This window comes from Ranitomeya imitator, chromosome 4, assembly GCF_032444005.1.
Source record: "Ranitomeya imitator isolate aRanImi1 chromosome 4, aRanImi1.pri, whole genome shotgun sequence".
In the NCBI taxonomy this organism is placed as follows: domain Eukaryota; kingdom Metazoa; phylum Chordata; class Amphibia; order Anura; family Dendrobatidae; genus Ranitomeya; species Ranitomeya imitator.
The window spans coordinates 387,378,034-387,398,408 of NC_091285.1; the positions used below are offsets into that span (position 1 = coordinate 387,378,034).

The 20,375-nt window shown below is 38.5% G+C and overlaps 1 protein-coding gene across 50 annotated transcripts in view; it reads right to left on the bottom strand.

Annotated features, from left to right (window-relative positions):
* The window catches only part of CELF2 (CUGBP Elav-like family member 2), a 671,263-nt gene that overhangs the window by 387,579 nt on the left and 263,309 nt on the right, over positions 1-20,375 (bottom strand). The gene's annotated exons all lie outside the window — the stretch shown is intronic.

Sequence of the window (20,375 nt, forward strand, 5' to 3'; positions counted from 1 at the left end):
ATTGCTTTATCTCAGCTGGGCATATATATAGTCTATACGTGTGAGTGAGAGAAAGTGAGATAGGCAGAGCGCTCTAACTAGTAGGGATGAATTCGCGTATTGTTTGCCTATTAATATGCCTTGAATGCCAGTTAACATTTCCAACACGCCCTCATTATGCCATACTTTCTTTAAGACATAATGCAGGGGAAAATAGTGTAGGCAGAGGCAAATAAAGGGAAAAGTAGCTTGACATAACTCATTACAAGCAGCAAAATATAATTCAATGAATTAAAGAGATTGTTTTGATTAACGATAAAATAGGCATAGGGGCCGGGAAATGCATAAAATAATGTCACTATCTGAGTGGTCCTAAGCATGGATAATAAAGCCACTGCAATGCCCTGTACATGGGGTAAGCAACATAGCTAATCAGAACTATACATTTGTAATTGGAGGTATTTGCTAATATTATTATTTCACTTATTAAATATTGGGATAGGATATTTGAGTCTCAATAGCTATAGAAATTAACTATAGCTACTGAGAGATCATACTGTTAAATATTCAATCCTAATGTGAAAACTCTGTCTGAAGTCAATGGATTATGAGTCACAATTACTACACATAAATTCCTATATATTTCTTATAGAGATATGCAGATCTGGAAAAATTTGAATTCACAAAAATGTGCAGATTTTGCAGGAAACATTGATTCACTTGGAATTATTCTCCGTGAATTGAATGTCCCTTATTATGCACTGGAGCATAATAGAACTATGTAAAAAGAAAAAAAAATGCTAATACTCATCTTACCGCTCACCTCTTAGGCCTTCTGCTCTTCATCACTAGAGATGAGCAAATTTGCTCGGGTTCCCTCTTATTCGGCAAGCTATAGCGCTTGCCAAATAAGCTGCAGAGGGAACCCTGCTTCCTGGATCGCGATGGCCGATCAGCTGATCGGTGCCACAGCTGCATGTGTCGCGGCTGTGTCACAGTCACGACACATGCATGGAGAGCCTGTTTATGTGGGTAAAATCCTGGAGGGTATTCTAAGGGATGCTATGCTGGAGTATCTGAAGAGGAATAACCTCATGACCAAATATCAACATGGGTTTACTAGGAACCATTCCTGTCAGACAAATCTGATCAATTTCTATGAAGAGGTAAGTTCAGGACTGGATCAAGGGAAAGCAGTGGACGTAGTATATATGGACTTTTCAAAAGCTTTTGATACGGTGCCACACAAAAGGTTGATACATAAAATGAGAATAATGGGGATAGGGGTAAATATGTGTAAGTGGGTTAAGAGCTGGCTCAGGGATAGGAAACAAAGGGTGGTTATTAATGGAGCACACTCGTACTGGGTCGCGGTTAGCAATGGGGTACCACAGGGGATAGTATCGGGCCCTCTTCTTTTTAACATATTTATTATTGACCTTGTAGAGGGCATACAGAGCAGAATTTCAATATTTGCAGATGACACTAAACTCTGCAGGGTAATCAATACAGAGGAGGACAATTTTATATTACAGGATGATTTATGTAAACTAGAAGCTTGGGCTGGTAAATGGCAAATGAGCTTTACTGGGGATAAATGTAAGGTCATGCACTTGGGTAGAAGTAATAAGATGTATAACTATGTGCTTAATTCTAAAACTCTGGGCAAAACCTTCAATGAAAAAGACCTGAGTGTATGGGTGGATGACAAACTCACATTTAGTGGCCAGTGTCAGGCAGCTGCTACAAAGGCAAATAAAATAATGGCATGCATTAAAAGAGGCATAGATGCTCATGAGGAGAACATCATTTTACCTCTATACAAATCACTAGTTCGACTACACTTAGAATACTGTGTACAGTTCTGGTGTATAAGAAAGACATAGCTGAACTAGAGCGGGTGCAGAGAAGAGCGACCAAGGTTATTAGAGGACTGGGGGTCTGCAATACCAAGATAGGTTATTACAATTGAGACTATTTAGTTTGTAAAAACAAAGGCTAAGGGGTGATCTTATTTTAATGTATAAATATATGAGGGGACAGTACAAAGACCTTTCTGATGATCTTTTTAATCATAGACCTGAGACAGGAACAAGGGGGCATCCTCTACGTCTGGAGGAAAGAAGGTTTAAGCATAATAACAGACGCGGATACTTTACTGTAAGAGCAGTGAGACTATGGAACTCTCTGCCGTATGATGTTGTAATAAGTGATTCATTACTAAAATTTAAGAAGGGACTGGATGCCTTTCTTGAAAAGTATAATGTTACAGGCTATATATATTAGATTCCTTGATAGGGCGTTGATCCAGGGAACTATTCTGATTGCCATATGTGGAGTCAGGAAGGATTTTTTTTCCCCAATGTGGAACTTACTCTTTGCTACATGGGTTTTTTGCCTTCCTCTGGATCAACATGTTAGGGCATGTTAGGTTAGGCTATGGGTTGAACTAGATGGACTTAAAGTCTTCCTTCAACCTAAATAACTATGTTACTATGTTATAGCTTGCCGAATAAGAGGGAATATGAGCGAACTTGCTCATCTCTATTCACCACCCCCATATGGCCTGCACTGCATCTTCTTATTACTGCTGAGAGTGCTGAAATTCTATTCACACTAAGCCAGGACTTCCAGCTCTGATGAGACCAGAGACTTTTCTGTGCATGTGCACGTAAAATCATGGCAAGCTTAGTGACCTTATGCGGGCATGTACAGAACCATCCCAGGCCTCATCAGAGCCGGAAGTCCTGATCTAGCTTGAAGAAGGTCGGGATTTCAGCGTTTCAGGCACAGTAAGAAGAGGACCAGATAGACAATGGTACAGACCGAAAGGGCCAAAGAGGTGAGCTTTAAGGGGAGTATAATTTTTTTTAAATATTTTTAACCTTCATATGGCCCCTTGTGATTCAGAAAAATGTTGTCCAGCAGCCGCCATTTTGCGGATTATACATGGAAGCAAATAAAAAAAATCTGCATTTTACCAATTGCAGACTTTTGATAAAACTTTTGATCTTTAGTTACGGTACTTACTGTATATTAACTTTAATGATACTAAAAGTCTCATCAGACAACGATCATGAAAAATTATGTCCTAGTACAGTTAGCTGTGTGAATTGACCTTGTTGGATTTGTCCTATATACAAGCAATCAACTACAGTTTTTGTCAGCTCCTCTTGTGACCGTTGTTAGTTGATTAAACTGACTTATGTTATGCATTATCCGTAGTGATACATCTTGTGGGTTTTATGTCCATCTCTGCCGGTAGCCTGCAATACACTTCTCAAATACAAAGACTAATGTATTCTGTTAGCCTCAACCTCATTCATCATTGTTCTGTAGGAAAAGTAATCACAACACTGAGATGTCCTCCTACCTACAAATAATACCAACCAGACAAAATAGTGAAGAATATTAGGAGGACGTTTACTCTTTGTGAAAAAGTCAGGATCTAGCATGTTACAATGAGTTACATCAGGTAGAGAAAAAAATGTAAGTAATGTGTGCCATACTATTCCCATTAACAGGGTATGACTTTAAAAATAGGCTATACCCCTAAGGCTATTTACTAAGTAGAAGCAAGCTATACGCTACCCTACCACTTGGAATAACCCCCCTGTGGCTATGTTATGATTAGTACATAGAACTGAGTATCTGGTTGAGATAATTGAATGGAGTAGATTATTTATTATTTACACTACCCTCTGGTTTTTGCACACCCGACTTTAGAATTCATGTATATAACCGCAACATTATATGGGCATCTACAAAATATTATAAAAATGAGGCAGCACAATATCCATAAAATTGTAACATATATGAAGCAACTATATTTTTGCCAATAAAAGTATATGTGTGTTTATAGGATGTAAAAATGGAAAATTCAGCAACAGATTTTAGTACATTTGAAAGTCTAACTTAGGGTTCAATCAAAAGTAAGTGCCCTCAAAGTCTAACTTAGCGCTCATTCAGAAGTAAGTGCCCTCAAAGTCTAACTTAGGGCTCAATCTCATACATTTCAAAGTCTAACTTAGGGCTGAATCTCATACATTTCAAAGTCTAACTTAGGGCTCATTCAGAAGTCAGTACCCTCAAAGTCTAACTTAGGGCTCATTCAGAAGTCAGTACCCTCAAAGTCTAACTTAGGGCTCATTCAGAAGTCAGTACCCTCAAAGTCTAACTTAGGGCTCATTCAGAAGTCAGTACCCTCAAAGTCTAACTTAGGGCTCATTCAGAAGTCAGTACCCTCAAAGTCTAACACTGAAACATGTCCGAATTTGATCCGAGTCGTGGATCAAACTTGCCCTTTGGGTCCATGAAAAAACTGGACAGCACTCGGATGCCATTTGTGTGCTGTCCGATTTTAATGCTTGTTTTGGTAGGAGAAGCTTGTGAAAAATTATCATAGGAAAAAAAACAAAATAAACTCTGATGGTAAAAACTGGCTCACTGATTATACACTGATGAAACCTGGTCTATTTTTCACATATGAGAAAATCACTGATGTCTGAATAAAGCCTTACTTTAATTTTTTTTTTTTTTTGTTCTGAAGTGTAATCACTTGCCAGGACTCAAAAAATCCATGGCATACAAAAAAGCATGTGGAACATAGTGCAAACAGATATTTTCTTAGGAAATACAATACCCCCTCTTCAGCTATTTAAAAGGAGGGGGGGGGGTATGTTTATATGTTTTATAGTGGCTACCAGATGGCTAATGGGATCACCACTAGTAGTCATGCTGCTGGCTTATGAAAACCATAAATCTTCAGAATGATGGAAAGTGAGTAAGGTTTTTATGGTGGAAGTTGAACACTAGCTATGGTTTTTTAAATGCCATTTTGATGGCAAATAATAAATACAATAAAATAAATATATATAGCCATTGACATATCTGATATCATTAACTAGAAGTAGTTTAGTGATGAAATTACATGGAAAATTTACTTAATTTCACCTATTGTTTTTAAATAATGAATTGAAAAAGCATTTTGTACAAGAAAAAAATGCATTAGAACTTTAAACACACAAGAAGTTTCACATACTGTACAGTACAGAAGAGAAAATAAAAATCAATAGGACAAGTAGCCTCTGTTTTCATAAGATCTGCTCTTTATTAGACAAGATCTAGGCAATTTAGACAATCTCTAGACTCCAGCTTTGTTTATCACAAAGATTTCCATTGGGGTTAAGGTTATTGAGACCATCGATCGGCTGCAAGAGAGAAAGTACTACAAGCTTCCTATTTAGACGAATACTGGTTATTAGACACATAGAAAAAGGAGAAAACAAATACGGTAATAATCTCCACATTCAGCTTACTTTGTCATTTTATTGTGCTGCACTGGCTTTTGTGAGAAGAAAAGCTAAAAATGAGGATCTTTAAAGCGTAATCAGGAACCATAACGTTTCAAAGACTCACAGAGAGCGTTCGGGCTCTATATATGTCTCTGTGTTCAGGTTTATAACTGCCCAATATGTACACAGCACTCTTTAGATAGGATACTTTATATAATCATTATATTATATTCTTTATGATGTAGTATTATATAGAGAATGAATTCCACTTGTATTTACAGCTGTTTTTATTCCAATTTCTTTTAGATTACAGGATGAACCAATGTATAATGGAAAAACATGTTCTCCATACAAATTGCACAGGAATAATGAGCAGAATTAAGCCTTCATATCAGCACTAGCATATATTACCTTTCATACCTCCTTTCCCTTCTTGTAGTTCACTTTGTTTTTATGGAATCCATCAAGGATTTGGTGAATCATTGTTGAGGCATTTTACATCAGATCTAAATAGATCCTCCTGATCCAATTGACTTGGACAACTTCAGACGTTCGTGAAACACGGACCAATTGTGAAATGTGAAGTCCAAACCAGCTGCAAGTCGTCTGACTCGAATTCAACAGTCTTATCAATGTCCAAGAGGTCACTGAGTACAGGTTAGGAGACCCTCGGTTGGTCGGTACATCACAGTCCATAATCGGAGAAAGTTTCAAAGAAGTCCTCCATTGTTTTGCAATTTCATTCATTTGGTTTTTTTAGTAAATGTACCCAACCTGTTACCTCAACTAAAGAAATCAATTTTTTTATGTTAAATGCTGCTCTCACTTCCTCTTTATGTTCAATTCATATGAAGGCAGAGATAGTGACCCCAGAAGTAATTGGGAGCCGTGGCCAAGTGTCATAACAACTGCACGCGAGCCCCGGAAGAGCGAGAGCCAACACCACTGGAACAGTGCCGGTATAGAAGGTGAGTATATATATTTTTTTATTTTATTGGGCCAAACATTTAGCTAAAGAATGGGTTGTCCTAGTATTTGACAACCCTGTTAAAACAATATATCAGAGATCAATAGGCTTTTCATTATATTAATGCTTTCTGTTATGTACAGATGACTATATCAGCTATATATACAATGGATAACACAGAATCCACTACTCACAATAGGTGATGGCCACATCTCATGTCCTCCAACTTTCTTTACAATGATCTTTCTCCATATTACAGTATGCTCAGGTAACTTCTACACAAACAAATGAGATCTGACTCAATCTATTACTGCTTAAGTAAAAAACACGAAATAAAAATCTAATATTAGGCCTTCATCTAAGTGGGAAAATTGTATTTTTTTTAAAGTTTTTTTACATGGTGATATGAGAATAAAGAAAAATTATCAAAACTTAAGAAAAAAATACATTTAACATAAAATCCTGATTTAAGCAATAGCCCATATTCTGAAGACACATTTCATTTAGTGTGTCATGCACTGCTATTTTAGGCCATATTTTGGGGACTTCACCACACAATATCTTTACAATTCACAATAAATATTTGATTATTATTTCCAAGCAAACATGTAATCCTAGCTGCTGCTTTGTAGTAAGCTGATGACAGCAGTAAAACAAGGGGAGCCTGGTTCTGATCCCATTCTCAGCATCTTGTAAACATGGGCACGTCACTTTATCTCCTCGTGCCTAAGGCAGCAAAACACAGATTGTAAACTTTGCAGGGTGGATTCAGTCTATTCCCATTGCCAAACACAGTATGCCACTAACTATACTGTAATTGGGAAACACATTCAGTCTCATGGGGGACCATGTGAAATATTTTATATTGTTAGTTAATGTTGTCATTATTGAATTAAATCCATGAGTCTACGAGGATGAAATAACCAAGTGGCCATACTTTAAATGTTAAACGATATATACTAATTAAACCAGGGGACATACCATTGGGGCAACCAGTGCAGTGGCACTGGGAACCAAGAGGTAAGAGGGCCACTTCCACCTCCAAAGGTCCAAAAACCTTCTGATACATAAAGGGGTGTATTATGATTAAATATTAGTGGCAAAGGATACATATACAGTTCCTGTTCTGGGGCCATCTCTTCTCTGTGTCCGTCAAAGAGTTAGACAATACTTATTGCCTAGCAGAGAAGAAAAGCTAAATGAGGGTAGTGGAAAACCTTAAAAAAATGGGAATGATCTGAAAAAAGTGGTAAGAAATAGAGGACATGTATGTAACTGAAAAGTGTCATAGATTTATGGCGGGTTAGTGAGATACACCCCTCGAAAATAGGATTAAGGACCCTACATGATGCCAATAAATCATGCAACCACATAATCATTCTTTGCCTGCTTATGTCAAGTGCCAGGAAGAGCTCTTGCATGGATGTTCATCTGTAAGATCCATGGCTTCACTATATTTACTATGACAACCCAAAACTACACACTAGGAATATTTTTCCTACCCCTACCACTTGTATTTGCTCCTTTTCACATATGCTTCTAACATCATGCATTTAATATTCACTTTATGGTTAATACAGATGTGCAGTTCACCAAATGACTACGGCTACCTGAACACATCTCTGATAAGGAATCATTAGCCTTGTAAGAGCAAAAGTATTTTTGCTTTCCAATATACAGTTCAAGAACGTGCTCGTATACAAAATGTATGGATAGGGACAGACACATACCAACACTGTGCACTTTCTCAATGTCTATGGCACAATAAGATGCTAAGCTGCTTGACACTGAAATATATGTAATATTATGTTCTGCGCCAATTAAACATATTTTATTAAATCATTGAAGTGCAGAGCAGGCTCAATTATTTGCTCAGAAAATAAAGCTGTGTATTGCGCAGATGCTCATCAAGATAGAATCCCTTGGCAATTAATGTCAAAGAAGAGATTATTATTTATGGGAGAAAAAGTGAAGCTGTTTATGCCCGAGTGGCCCTGTGTGAGTGGCAGGCTGGAGTCAATGTCCAATTTAACTTAGTGGACCAGCAAGTGACCTGACACTTCATCTTAATCACTGACAGGGTATCACTTTTGCCTGGGGCAAAGATTAAGGAGCTAGAATGATAGTTACTGCTAGAACCATATTGCTAAAACAAAGTGGTTCATACTATATTTTACTCTCATGGCTAGTCTCATGGCCCTATGCAATATTTCCAATATAAATTCTGCATTCTTGATTTTATGCTTTTCCAACACTACCCAAATGTATGAACTGTAGTAGGTTTACATGCATTCCTTTGGAAAATCGCAAATAACAAATGGCAATATACAGTAATGGCAAACTGGATCAAATGACATACCGTATTTTGTGGTTTATAAGAAGAACCGGATTAAAAGATGCACCCCAAATTTTGGTGAGAAAAATAGGAAAAAAACTTTTCTAATAAAATGGTAGTGCTTCTTATAATTTGTGTCTTATTGCCTACCGGGAGTGGTGGCTGTGGATGAGTGTGGTCCCAGGGTCGTTGCTGGCGGAGGCAGAAGTGGGACGATGCTGCGTACAACAGGCTGGAAGGGGTGTTCAGAGGTGCGATGCTGTGGGTGTTTGGTGGTGTGGTGTCTCCGCCGATATTTTGTGAAAGCCTGGAGGCCCTACAATTCCATGGCCCCTGGCAGCCATTTTTCTGGAGTCCAATGCAATGTAAACCATGAGAGAGCAGGGTCTCTGGGCTTTCACAAAAAGTCAGCAAAGACCCCACACCACTGAACACCTGCAGCGTCGCACCTCCGAACCCCCCTCCTCCCAGCTTGAGGTCCACAACATCGCCCCACTCTTGCCTCTGCCTGCAGCGACCCCGGGACGCCACTCCACCGCAGCCAGTAATGTATATTGAAATTATAAGATGCACCCCATCTCCCCCTCAAATTTTGGAGACAAAAAGTGTGTCTTATAATCCGAAAAATACGGTATTTTTCTGACTATATCTGTGCACATTTTGGAAGGGGGATAAGGAGGATTTACTACTTCTAAAAATGTAAGTCTCACACAATCACTTTATCGGTGTTTGCGCAAACATATCTCAAGGTCCTGAAGAGGAAGTCATAAATAATGCTGTGATCGGAGGCTCATCTATAACTTCATGTGGATGGGGTATGGTGACTTGACACTGGATAATAATAATAATAATAATAATAATCTTTATATAGCGCTAACATATTCCGCAGCGCTTTACAGTTTTGCACACATTATCATCACTGTCCCCGATGGGGCTCACAATCTAGAATCCCTATCAGTATGTCTTTGGAATGTGGGAGGAAACCGGAGTGCCCGGAGGAAACCCACGCAAACACGGAGAGAACATACAAACTCTTTGCAGATGTTGTCCTGGATGGGATTAGAACCCAGGACCCCAGCGCTGCAAGGCTACAGTGCTAACCACTGCGCCACCGTGCCGCCCATATATAATTATATACAATGTATAATTACTACACTGCTATATATTGTCTTTTACGGAGAATTGACTCATACTTTCATTATATGTGCACCTTTAATATTTTAAGTATTGTCACACACAATAAAGAGCACACTGCCATCGGCAGTATATTTATATGTATAATACAATATATATTTTGTAGTGAGGACGTTTTCATTCCACCAAAAAACATGTTTGTCGTTAAACCATTTCTCTTGTTTTGATGCAATAACACTTGCGGTTATAAAAAAATGAGAAGTAGAACAATTTATGCAGAACATGTAAAGTCAGATGACATGACAGATGTCAATAACAGGAATGCAAGGGCTTTAAAAATGCATCCAATAGTAATCACTATTCGCACGTTTAATATGGACTTAAAAGTGGTGCTTCTAGTTGCCATTGCTGTCTTCTAAATAAAAACAGAATTATTTCTAGCTGTGAAGGGCATTTCAACTTAAAACATCACTGGGATTTCAAAAGATCTTTCAGAGGAGCTGAAGATAAGAACATTACACTGATCATCATTTTGAAGTCTGCATAACAGACAGTTCTTTAGTGCGTGATGTTGATGAGGTTTTCATCCAAACACTTCAGTTTTTAAGTCACGACAACATAGAAGTGGGCAATGCTCCAATAAAATCGTCTGACTTCTCCTCTTACAGATAGGAGCATGCATGTGATAGGGATGTGATATTTTAATAGTGTTTTAATTAAAACATAAAAGTAATATAGTGAACATTTTATAGATATGATTTTCCAACCAACACATTCACCACCTCCCCTAAAGAGTGGGCTAAAACATTTCAGTGACGTTTACTGATAACAGCTGCTGCTGTCACATATTGTATATCCTTGTGACAGCTGCAGCCAATCATTGGGCTAAGCAGTCTTGTACCGTACACTGCTGAGGTCAGTGATTGGCGGCAGTGGTCACATGGGTAGGCATTAGTGATGAGTGAACGTGCTCGGATAAGGCATTATCCGATTAAGCTTATGTGCCAACCAAGTGTCTTTGACGTGCTAGAAAAATCTGTTCCAAGTCGCCAGGGGTGCATGCCTCACAACTGTTCGACAGGTTCAATACATGCATGGATTGCCTAAAAAACAGGCAATCCATTTTTTGAGAACATCGAAGACACTTGATTAGCACATGAGCATGCTCGAATATTACTGTGTAGAACACCAGAACAGTTAAGTTGAAGCTAAAGTAAACTTTTTTAAGGCAAGTATCGCTGTTTTGCTCCTTTATGCCAACCACTTTATTTGGCTTAATTTTGCCTCTATTGAGCAATGGGTGGAAGATGCAGACTATGAAATTGTAAATTCACACTGAAGGCATCAAAACTATGAATTAACACATGTAGAATTATATACTTAACAAAAAAGTGTGAAACAACTGAAAATATGTCTTATATTCTAGGTTTTTCAAAGTAGCCACCTTTTGCTTTGATGGCTGCTTTGCACACTCTTGGCATTCTCTTGATGAGCTTCAAGAGGTAGTCACCGGAAATGGTTTTCACTTCACAGGTGTGCCCTGTCAGGTTTAATAAGTGGGATTTCTTGCCTTATAACTGGAGTTGGGACCATAATTTGTGTTGAGCAGAAGTCTGGTGGATACACAGCTGATAGTCCTACTGAATAGACTGTTAGAATTTGTATTATGGCAAGAAAAAAGCAGCTAAGTAAAGAAAATGAGTGGCCATCATTACTTTAAGAAATGAAGGTCAGTCAGTCCTAAAAGCTGGGAAAACTTTGAAAGTGTCCCAAAGTGCAGTTGCAAAAACCATCGAGCGCTACAAAGAAACTGGCTCACATGAGGACCGCGCCCAGGAAAGGAAGACCAAGAATCACCTCTGCTTCTGAGGATAAGTTTATCTGAGTTACCAGCCTCAGAAATCACAGGTTAATAGCAGCTCAGATTAGAGACCAGGTCAATGCACATAGAGTTCTAGCAGCGGACACATCTCTACAACTGTTAAGAGGAGACTTTGTGCAGCAGGCCTTCATGGTAAAATAGCTGTTAGGAAACCACTGCTAAAGACAGGCAAAAAGCAGAAAAGACTTGTTTGGGCTAAAGAACACAAGGAATGCACATTAGACCAGTGTAAATCTGTTCTTTGGTCTGATGAGAACAAATTTGAGATCTTTGGTTCCAACCACCGTGTCTTTGTGCGATGCAGAAAAGGTGAATGGATAGACTCTACATGCCTGGTTCACACTGTGAAGCATAGAGGAGGAGGAGGTGTGATGGTGTAGGGTGCTTTGCTGGTGACACGGTTGGGGATTTATTAAAAATTGAAGGCATACTGAACCAGCATGGCTACCACATCTTGCAGCGGCATGCTATTCCATCCGGTTTGCGTTTAGTTGGACCATCATTTATTTTTCAACAGTACAACAACCCCAAACACACCTCCAGGCTGTGTAAGGGCTATTTGACCAAGAAGGAGAGGGATGGGGTGCAACGCCTTATGACCTGGCCTCCACAGTCACCAGACCTGAGCCCAATTGAGATGGTTTGGGGTGAGCTGGACCGCAGAGTGAAGGCAAAAGGGCCAACAAGTGCTAAGCATCTCTGGGAACTCCTTGAAGATTGTTGGAAGACTATTTCCAGTGACTACCTCTTGAAGCTCATCAAGATAATGCCAAGAGTGTGGAAAGCAGTCATCAAAGCAAAAAGTGGCTACTTTGAAGAACCCAGAATATAAGACATATTTTCAGTTGTTTCACACTTTTTTGTTAAGTATATAATTCCACATGTGTTAATTTATAGTTTTGATGCCTTCGGTGTGAATGTACAATTTTCATAGTCATGAAAATACAGAAAAATCTTTAAATGAGAAGGTGTGTCCAAACTTTTGCTCTGTACTGTATATATATATATATATATATATATATATCCATCGTATTTTCTGGCGTATAAGACAACTGGGCGTATAAGACGACCCCCAACTTTTCCAGTTAAAATGTAAAATCTTCTCAAAAGTCGGGGGTTTTTTATATGCCGGGTGTCGTCTTATAGGGTGGGTGCGGAGCAATCTGCAGTCGAAGTATATAGTGGGGGGGAGTGGTCCCGATGACGAGGTGAGGGAGCGCCTCACCAGGAAGGTGTAAGAGAGAGAGAGCGGTGCTATGCCTAGAAAAACACTCCTCTTTCACTAATCTGGCTCACCCTTGTATCCTATTATCTCCTTCTCAGCCTCTGCTTCACTTACACCTTCCCGGTGAGGAGCCCCTTCTCCTTGTCATTGGCGTCGCTCCCCCCACAATATGCGGCGACCGCAGATTACTCCGCACCTGCCCTATAAGACGACACCTGGCGTGTAAGACGATACCTGACTTTTGAGAAGATTTTCAAGGGTTAAAAAGTAGTCTTGTACGCCAGAAAATACAGTATATAAATATATGAATCATATACATGAAGGAATATCGAGATGAAGTCAATCATTTTACAAATATTCTAGTATATAAATACCAATGATGTAATCTACCTGTACAGATCTAAGCACATAAAAAATAATACAGATAAAGCAATGTTTGGCTACAGACCATACGCGATATTACATGCGATAATTCTCCTGTATGCATTGAGTAGGCGTATTTGTATAGGAGTGCTTTCACATTTTCTACTCCTACAAAACACTTTCAAAATGAATGTCTATTGAGTACAGTCACAGTACATAAAGTGAATTCGATAGATGGACCTTTTGCTGATACAAAGAAAGGATTACAACTTGACAGATGACATCTTGTGCTTCTAATCTGCAAAGGTTTGAAACTTCCTTTAATGAATCAATGGTCCTCTTAGTGAAAACATCCTTTGGACTCCATAAATGAATGACGTTTGGCATTGAGCCGACAGACAATGTTATCTCCTGAAATCAGTAATTTACTATTTAAATACAGAGATTATAAATTGTATAAACATGCGGCTTATAAGCATCAGTTCATAGAAGTGCTAACAGAGCCATATTGGGGTCCGAAAAAATATCCCTAAAAGCCCATCCAGTGAGCCAGTGTAAAGGACAAACAAAAGAGATGTATTTTTGCATCTGTAAAAGCTCTGTTTCAATAAGAAATGACAGACTAACACTCTGCCAAAGAAGACTCTTGAGCGTTTTCCAAATTGAGGGGCGAGCATTTGGATACAGCTAACAGTGTTCAAAGCTTTATCCATGTTTTACTGTCTGAATCATTGCCCGATGGCAACTGGATCCTCAACTACAATTCAGAAATCATCTTTTGTGTGCAGGGCCTGGCGTTATGGAACAATAGCCTGCCATGTCCTAATGATATATGGAGCATGGAACAGGCTTTAACAATACAGCTAATGGCAATGTGAAGAGCTCTGCTAACTAGCAGTCTGTTTTATTTGACAAACCATCCCGACACTACATTAATATATTGTGAATTCCAATGTAAAACATGGCGCTAACTGCTACCATGTTAACAAGTATATGGCTTATGTTCTAAAGAAATCAACAGGCAGTTAAATCCAAACTCCTCTGAGAACCCTCGTAGAAAGCAGTCTGTGTTAAATAATCTATGGGTTATTGAGCTTATACATTTACTGAATTAATGTAGTGTATGACATACTCATAATATTGGTAAAAAACCTCATTTAATCCGTCTACATACAATTACAAGCAGAAGGACATCATAGAGTTATATCTGGATAAATGAAACAAAAAAATACTATACATTAGTTGTCCATGCCTTCCTGTGTAGTTGGAGAGCTTGGACATAAAGTAGGGCCACCACCTTATAGAACATTATTAATACTTGTATTTTCTTATATGGCAAAGGGCCTTTAAACTGTTCTAGATTCTGAGTTTTCATGTGACTGCTACTTCTGCGCCACCTATTGCTGCACCCATGGAAAAAGTTTGCAGACTTATTGAAGCCTATAGAAACCATCTAGTGGCATGCTTTTAGCAAAAGTACAAAGAATTGCAACTTTATATCAAAAGCTTCATGTAGAAATGTACTAGCACCTAAGACGGGCTTTAAAACTGTCAACACAAATCTCACAATGATTTCATAATGTTCCAAAAATATTGCTACTGTGCCAAACTCTTTGGGTTACTTACTAAAGGTATGCTTTGCTAAAATAATAATAAAATGATTCCTAACAGTAAATACAGTTAAAGTCAAATAATTCATTTTGATCACTCCTGGTCTCCAAAAAAAACCTACAGAACAATGTTAAAAGTGCTACGGGAAGAAGATAAGCTGACAAAGGTATTTAGCCTGGGTAATATGCTAGTAGGACTCACATATTAATAATACCTAAAACTGTAATCTTTATTAATAATATAGAAAAAGACAATAACACACACAAAGGCCCTAATCAAAGTGATTGGATGCTGTGTAATATAAAATACCCTATATGGCCCTAATGGATCCATGTTCCACCCATCTAAACATTTTTGCAGTCGAAGAACACAAGCAAGTGAAGGAAAAAAAGTCTTATCCAAGGAAGCCTCACTTCTCATAATTTACATGACTTGAAGCGTACCTATCATCAATCTGGATGTGTCCATTTTATTTATTAAAACAATGGGCAATCCCAAATTGTTTATTTTTCTAAGTATAGTTCAGCATCAAAACCTCGCAAAAGTAGCATTACTGTCCACCAAAAGCCAGGCCTTAACTTCTAAGTTGGAGGAATACCTGCTGCAGAGCATGATCATATAACCCACCATGGCCATTCTGAATCAATGAGCAAAATCTCAAAAGAGCTGTTACAGAATGGTAACATCATAACAGAAGATATCATGTGGCAGCAGTAGCGTTGGATTAGTATAAAGAACTAGATCTCACAAAATTTCGCTATATCACTATTAAAGAAGCCACCGAGGGCTGAGTGAGCCCACTGTGCCCTGTTCTCACAGCCCTGATGATCGGGACTGAATTACTAGAAAGTCAGGCCCTTTCCGTGGACATTAGAGACACTTCTGCAAGGTTTTAGTGTTGGATTATATTTATAAAACTCACAAATCTGAGACTGCACATTGTTTTATTAAATAAAAATGGCAGCATGAGATTGGTGATATGCTCTCTTTAATGAACCTACTACTAATGTCGGGGTGCCAGAAACGAATGAACTCTTTAAGAGATCTAGTAAACTGTAGCAAACAAAACTCAATATTTTTTTGAAGAGACATATTTATTGAGAATATACGTTACATTTTGACTTCCATATTTATACTTAGAGAAATGGACAACATTTCGGTCCGTCTTCATAATGGCCTCAAACATGATAAAGAGATGCTTGCTGCTGTCTTCTCTATGTCTATGTTTTTACTTTATGTTACTTTATCTACATGATGAGACCATGTCTTGATGGCTCAAAACTGTTTTGATGGCGCAATTGGAAAGTCCACAATACAAGGCAAGAGGTTTTAATGTTACTACCGACTGGTGTAAATACCTGGTAATACAATGTAGACTCTCTAAATATAAATTCAAAAGCCATGGTCCCTCTTGCTACTATTTTTTTTTCATGACATAGTTAACATGTGTTTAAAGACTAATCATGCAACAAGTAAACCCCTTGGCACTACCATCTTCTTCCCATAAATGCACTATGAATGATACATACAGATGTAGTCCATGCACATAGCTAGCTGCTGTAAGAATCAGTGGTGCTCTGTCATTATACAAAAAGTCACTGAAAGTCCCAAGTAGTCCAAGTGAAGATGACGGCACTCCCTACAATATGGAAACATTTTTCTTTATAGCTTCACAGTAAGCAATAAGAATCAGATGCAGAAAGTACAGACAAACAGTATTAGGCTTCGGGCAACACAAAACATAAGTTGGCCTTTATATCGGTTGGCCCCACAAGAGGTTTCTCTTGCTTCTGTTATTGGTACCTTATGGCCAGAACTATTAGAATATTTAGATTTTTATCTTCTCTATTTTTTTTTACTGCCTGATCATTTAATTGTCAAAAATAGAGAAAATAATGAATAACATATGCCATTTCCAGAATTCCAGCTTTTTCTACATTACCTCTTTATATCACCGCTTAATATATAGCTTTTAATTGCCTGTCACTATAAATAAAGACTATGGCAGCATTATGCCTGATACACAGCAGCACTTCAGCACAGACTAAAGTCAAATATGACCTTTTCTGCCTAGCAATTATGTGCACAGAACATTTTTTTGGGGGAAAAATAAAGAAGGTAGATAAATATATTGGAAAAATACTTTTGCTCATTCTTGACTTTTCCTAGATAAGAAAACATACTTTGATGTTATAACAATATACTGTATCTATTTAGCATAGTGCCATTTTACCATAAATGAAAGAAAATGGTATGCTAATGAATGTAACACAAGAGCAATCGTATAAGCTGGATGCTGTCTTGTACAATTGATATTCAGCTTGATAATACAATTTGTCTATTTGAAAATTCAGCAGCTAGTATTGTAACTATGTACTAGGTGGCCACCTAGAATGACAATCGGCTATGTCCAAACCGACTGGCGATCCTAACACATCTGATGCATCCCTACACCCAAGCCAGCATGTTCACTGATATGTTCAAATATTCATATATTGACTAGAGATGAGTGAATATTATTGAGTGCAATTGAATTGAACACAAATATGACATCCATACTGGCCAAAATGCTGATTTTTTTTTATATTTGTTTTTGGGCGTATTAAGCACTAAAGCGGCTACTCACCACCATTTTTATAAAATTTAAAGGGCCATAAAAAGGTTAAACAATACTTATACTTACCTCACAACTCACCTCTCCGGACCCTCCGCTCCTCACTTACTACTTGCTCATATAAATTATAGGCTTATAGCCTGAGAGAGACATGTTTGTCCATGTAATTGTAGGCGTTTTAGCCCGAGAGTGGCATGTCCAGTAGGATAGGACGCATCAGAGAAGTGTCACCTTGCCATGGTTGACGGGCACACATGAATTGGCCAACTTATGTGCTAAGAACCTTCATTTTTTTTAAGTACGTGTTGTTGAGTAATAATACAGCTTAGATGTAATGCCTTTGCCCTGACAGAGTGCTGCTGTGTTTTCTTTCTACATATCATGCAGTCATTGCAGATTGCACCTGTTCACACTAAGGAGATACTGGTCAGGTTTTTTAAATATAATCCTCGCCTTACCATCACCCATCCAGTCCTCGTCACATTTTATTATCACCGCCATGAGCAATAAAATCTCTGGGCCTCTAACACTAGGCTGGGATTTCTAGCTATGATGATTGTATGCATGCGAATGCAAGGCCATGGCACACATCTTACATTTATTATGGCCTGGGGTCTGGAGAGACCCCACAACATACTAAAGGGACATTAAATTCATGGGGAAAACTTCTCTGTGTATCAAGTTTCCAAGGAAAATCCATGTGGACAGGCGATTCAAATTTTGCCTAATCCATTAATCACTTGTAGTAACTGATAGCAGCAATCTCACTTTTTCATATGATTGCAGTGATTAGATTTTATGGGATGGTTGTGACATTTCAGTATTCGTTTGGCATTAAAATGTCCTTATACATTGCACATCACATATATATATATGTATATATATTCTAACGCATCGGGTATTCTAGAATATGTATGTATGTATGTATGTATATAGCAGCCACATAGTATATAGCACAGGCCACATAGTATATAGGAGCCATGTAGTACATAGCAGACAAATACTACGTGGCCTGTGCTATATACTATGTGGCTGCTATATACATATATACATACATGAAGACACAAAAGAGAATAGTAAAACCAAAAACACTCAGTTTGAAAAAAAAATTGCAGTAATCCGCAAGTGCTAGTAAAAGATGTAAAAAACAGGGTATTTGGTTGATACATTTTTTGCAAAAAACGTATCAACCAAATACCCTGTTTTTTACATCTTTTACTAGCACTTGCGGATTACTGCAATTTTTTTTCAAACTGAGTGTTTTTGGTTTTACTATTCTCTTTTGTGTCTTCAGGTTTCTTGGTGGTGTGTGAACATGTTCCTACAGACTTGTTCACTGTGCAAGTAGCCCATGTGTTTCTGTTTCCATATATACATACATATTGTAGAATGCCCGATGCGTTAATACAGGCCACGCAGTATATAACACAGCCCAAATAGTATATAACACAGCCCACACAGTATATAGCAGCCACACAGTATATAACACAGGCAACGTAGTATATAACACAGGCCATGCAGTATATAACAGTGGTCATGTAATATATAGCACAGGCCACGCAGTACACACATATTGTAGAATACCCGATGCGTTAATACAGGCCACACAGTACATAACAAAGCCCACATAGTATCTAACACTGGCCACGTAGTATATAGCAGCCACGCGGTATATAACGCAGCCCGCGTGGTATATAACACTGCCCATGCGGTATAAAACACTGCCCACATAGTATATAACACTGGCCACATAGTATATAACGCAGCCTACACAGTATATAACACTGCCCACGTAGTATATAACACTGGCCAAGTATGTAGCAGCCACGCTGTATATAACGCAGCCCATGCGCTATATAACACTGCACATATAGTATATAGCAGTGTGGGCACATATCCGTGTTGAAAAAAGATAATTAAAATAAAAAATAGTTATATACTCACCCGCCGCCGGGATCCAGCGAAGCTGTCCCTATGTGCGCGGCTGCCATCATCTTCTGTTCCCAGAGATGCATTGCGAAATTACCCAGATGACTTAGCGGTCTCGCGAGACCGCTAAGTCTTCTGGGTATTTTCGCAAAGCATCTCTAGGAACGGTAACTGGCGGCAGCCGCGAGCGCATCGTTGGACTACGGAAGGTGAGCATAGCAGGTTTTTTGTTTTTTTTAATTATTTTTAACATTAGATTTTTTTACTATTGATGCTGCATACGCAGCATCAATAGTAAAAACTTGGTCACACAGGGTTAATAGCAGTGGTTACGGAGTGCGGTACCCGTGGCCCGTTACCGCTGGCATTAACCCTGTGTGAGCAGTGAGTGGAGGGGATTATGCGGGCGCCAGGCACTGACTGCAGGGGAGCAGGGAGGAACTAATCAGACTGTGCCCATCGCTGATTGGTCGCGGCAGCCATGACAGGCAGCTGGCGAGACCAATCAGCGACGCGGGATTTCCGTGACGGAAGTTGCAGACAGACAGAAAGACAGACAGACGGAAGTACCCCTTAGACAATTATATATATAGATATCTGCAGTTGGGCTGCTTGCTGGACTGTTTTGAAGCAATATTTTGTTTTCTATATTGTAAATGAGTTTTAGATCTTATTAGCCTGCCTTTCTATCTTTTCATTTTATTTTACGCAGGTAACAATTCATAAAAAATACAAATTTTATGTTTTCATTTTCCCATCCTCAATTTTTCTATTTGTATTAACAAATCAAATATCGCACCGTGTTAATTTTGTCTTTAGCAGCCGACCACCTGAGTAAATAGAAATCAGATGTCTTCCTAAAGATATCTGCAAATGTTTGAAATGTGAAATCCTCTTTAAACTTTACCCTAAAGCCAATCTTTTAGTGGAGTTTTTATTTTTCTACATTTTCTGCATCTGGTACACTGAATATGTACCATAGCTTGTTTATATATCTGTCTTATTGCTTTGCCCAAACACAGCCAGATGGAAGCTTGCAAAA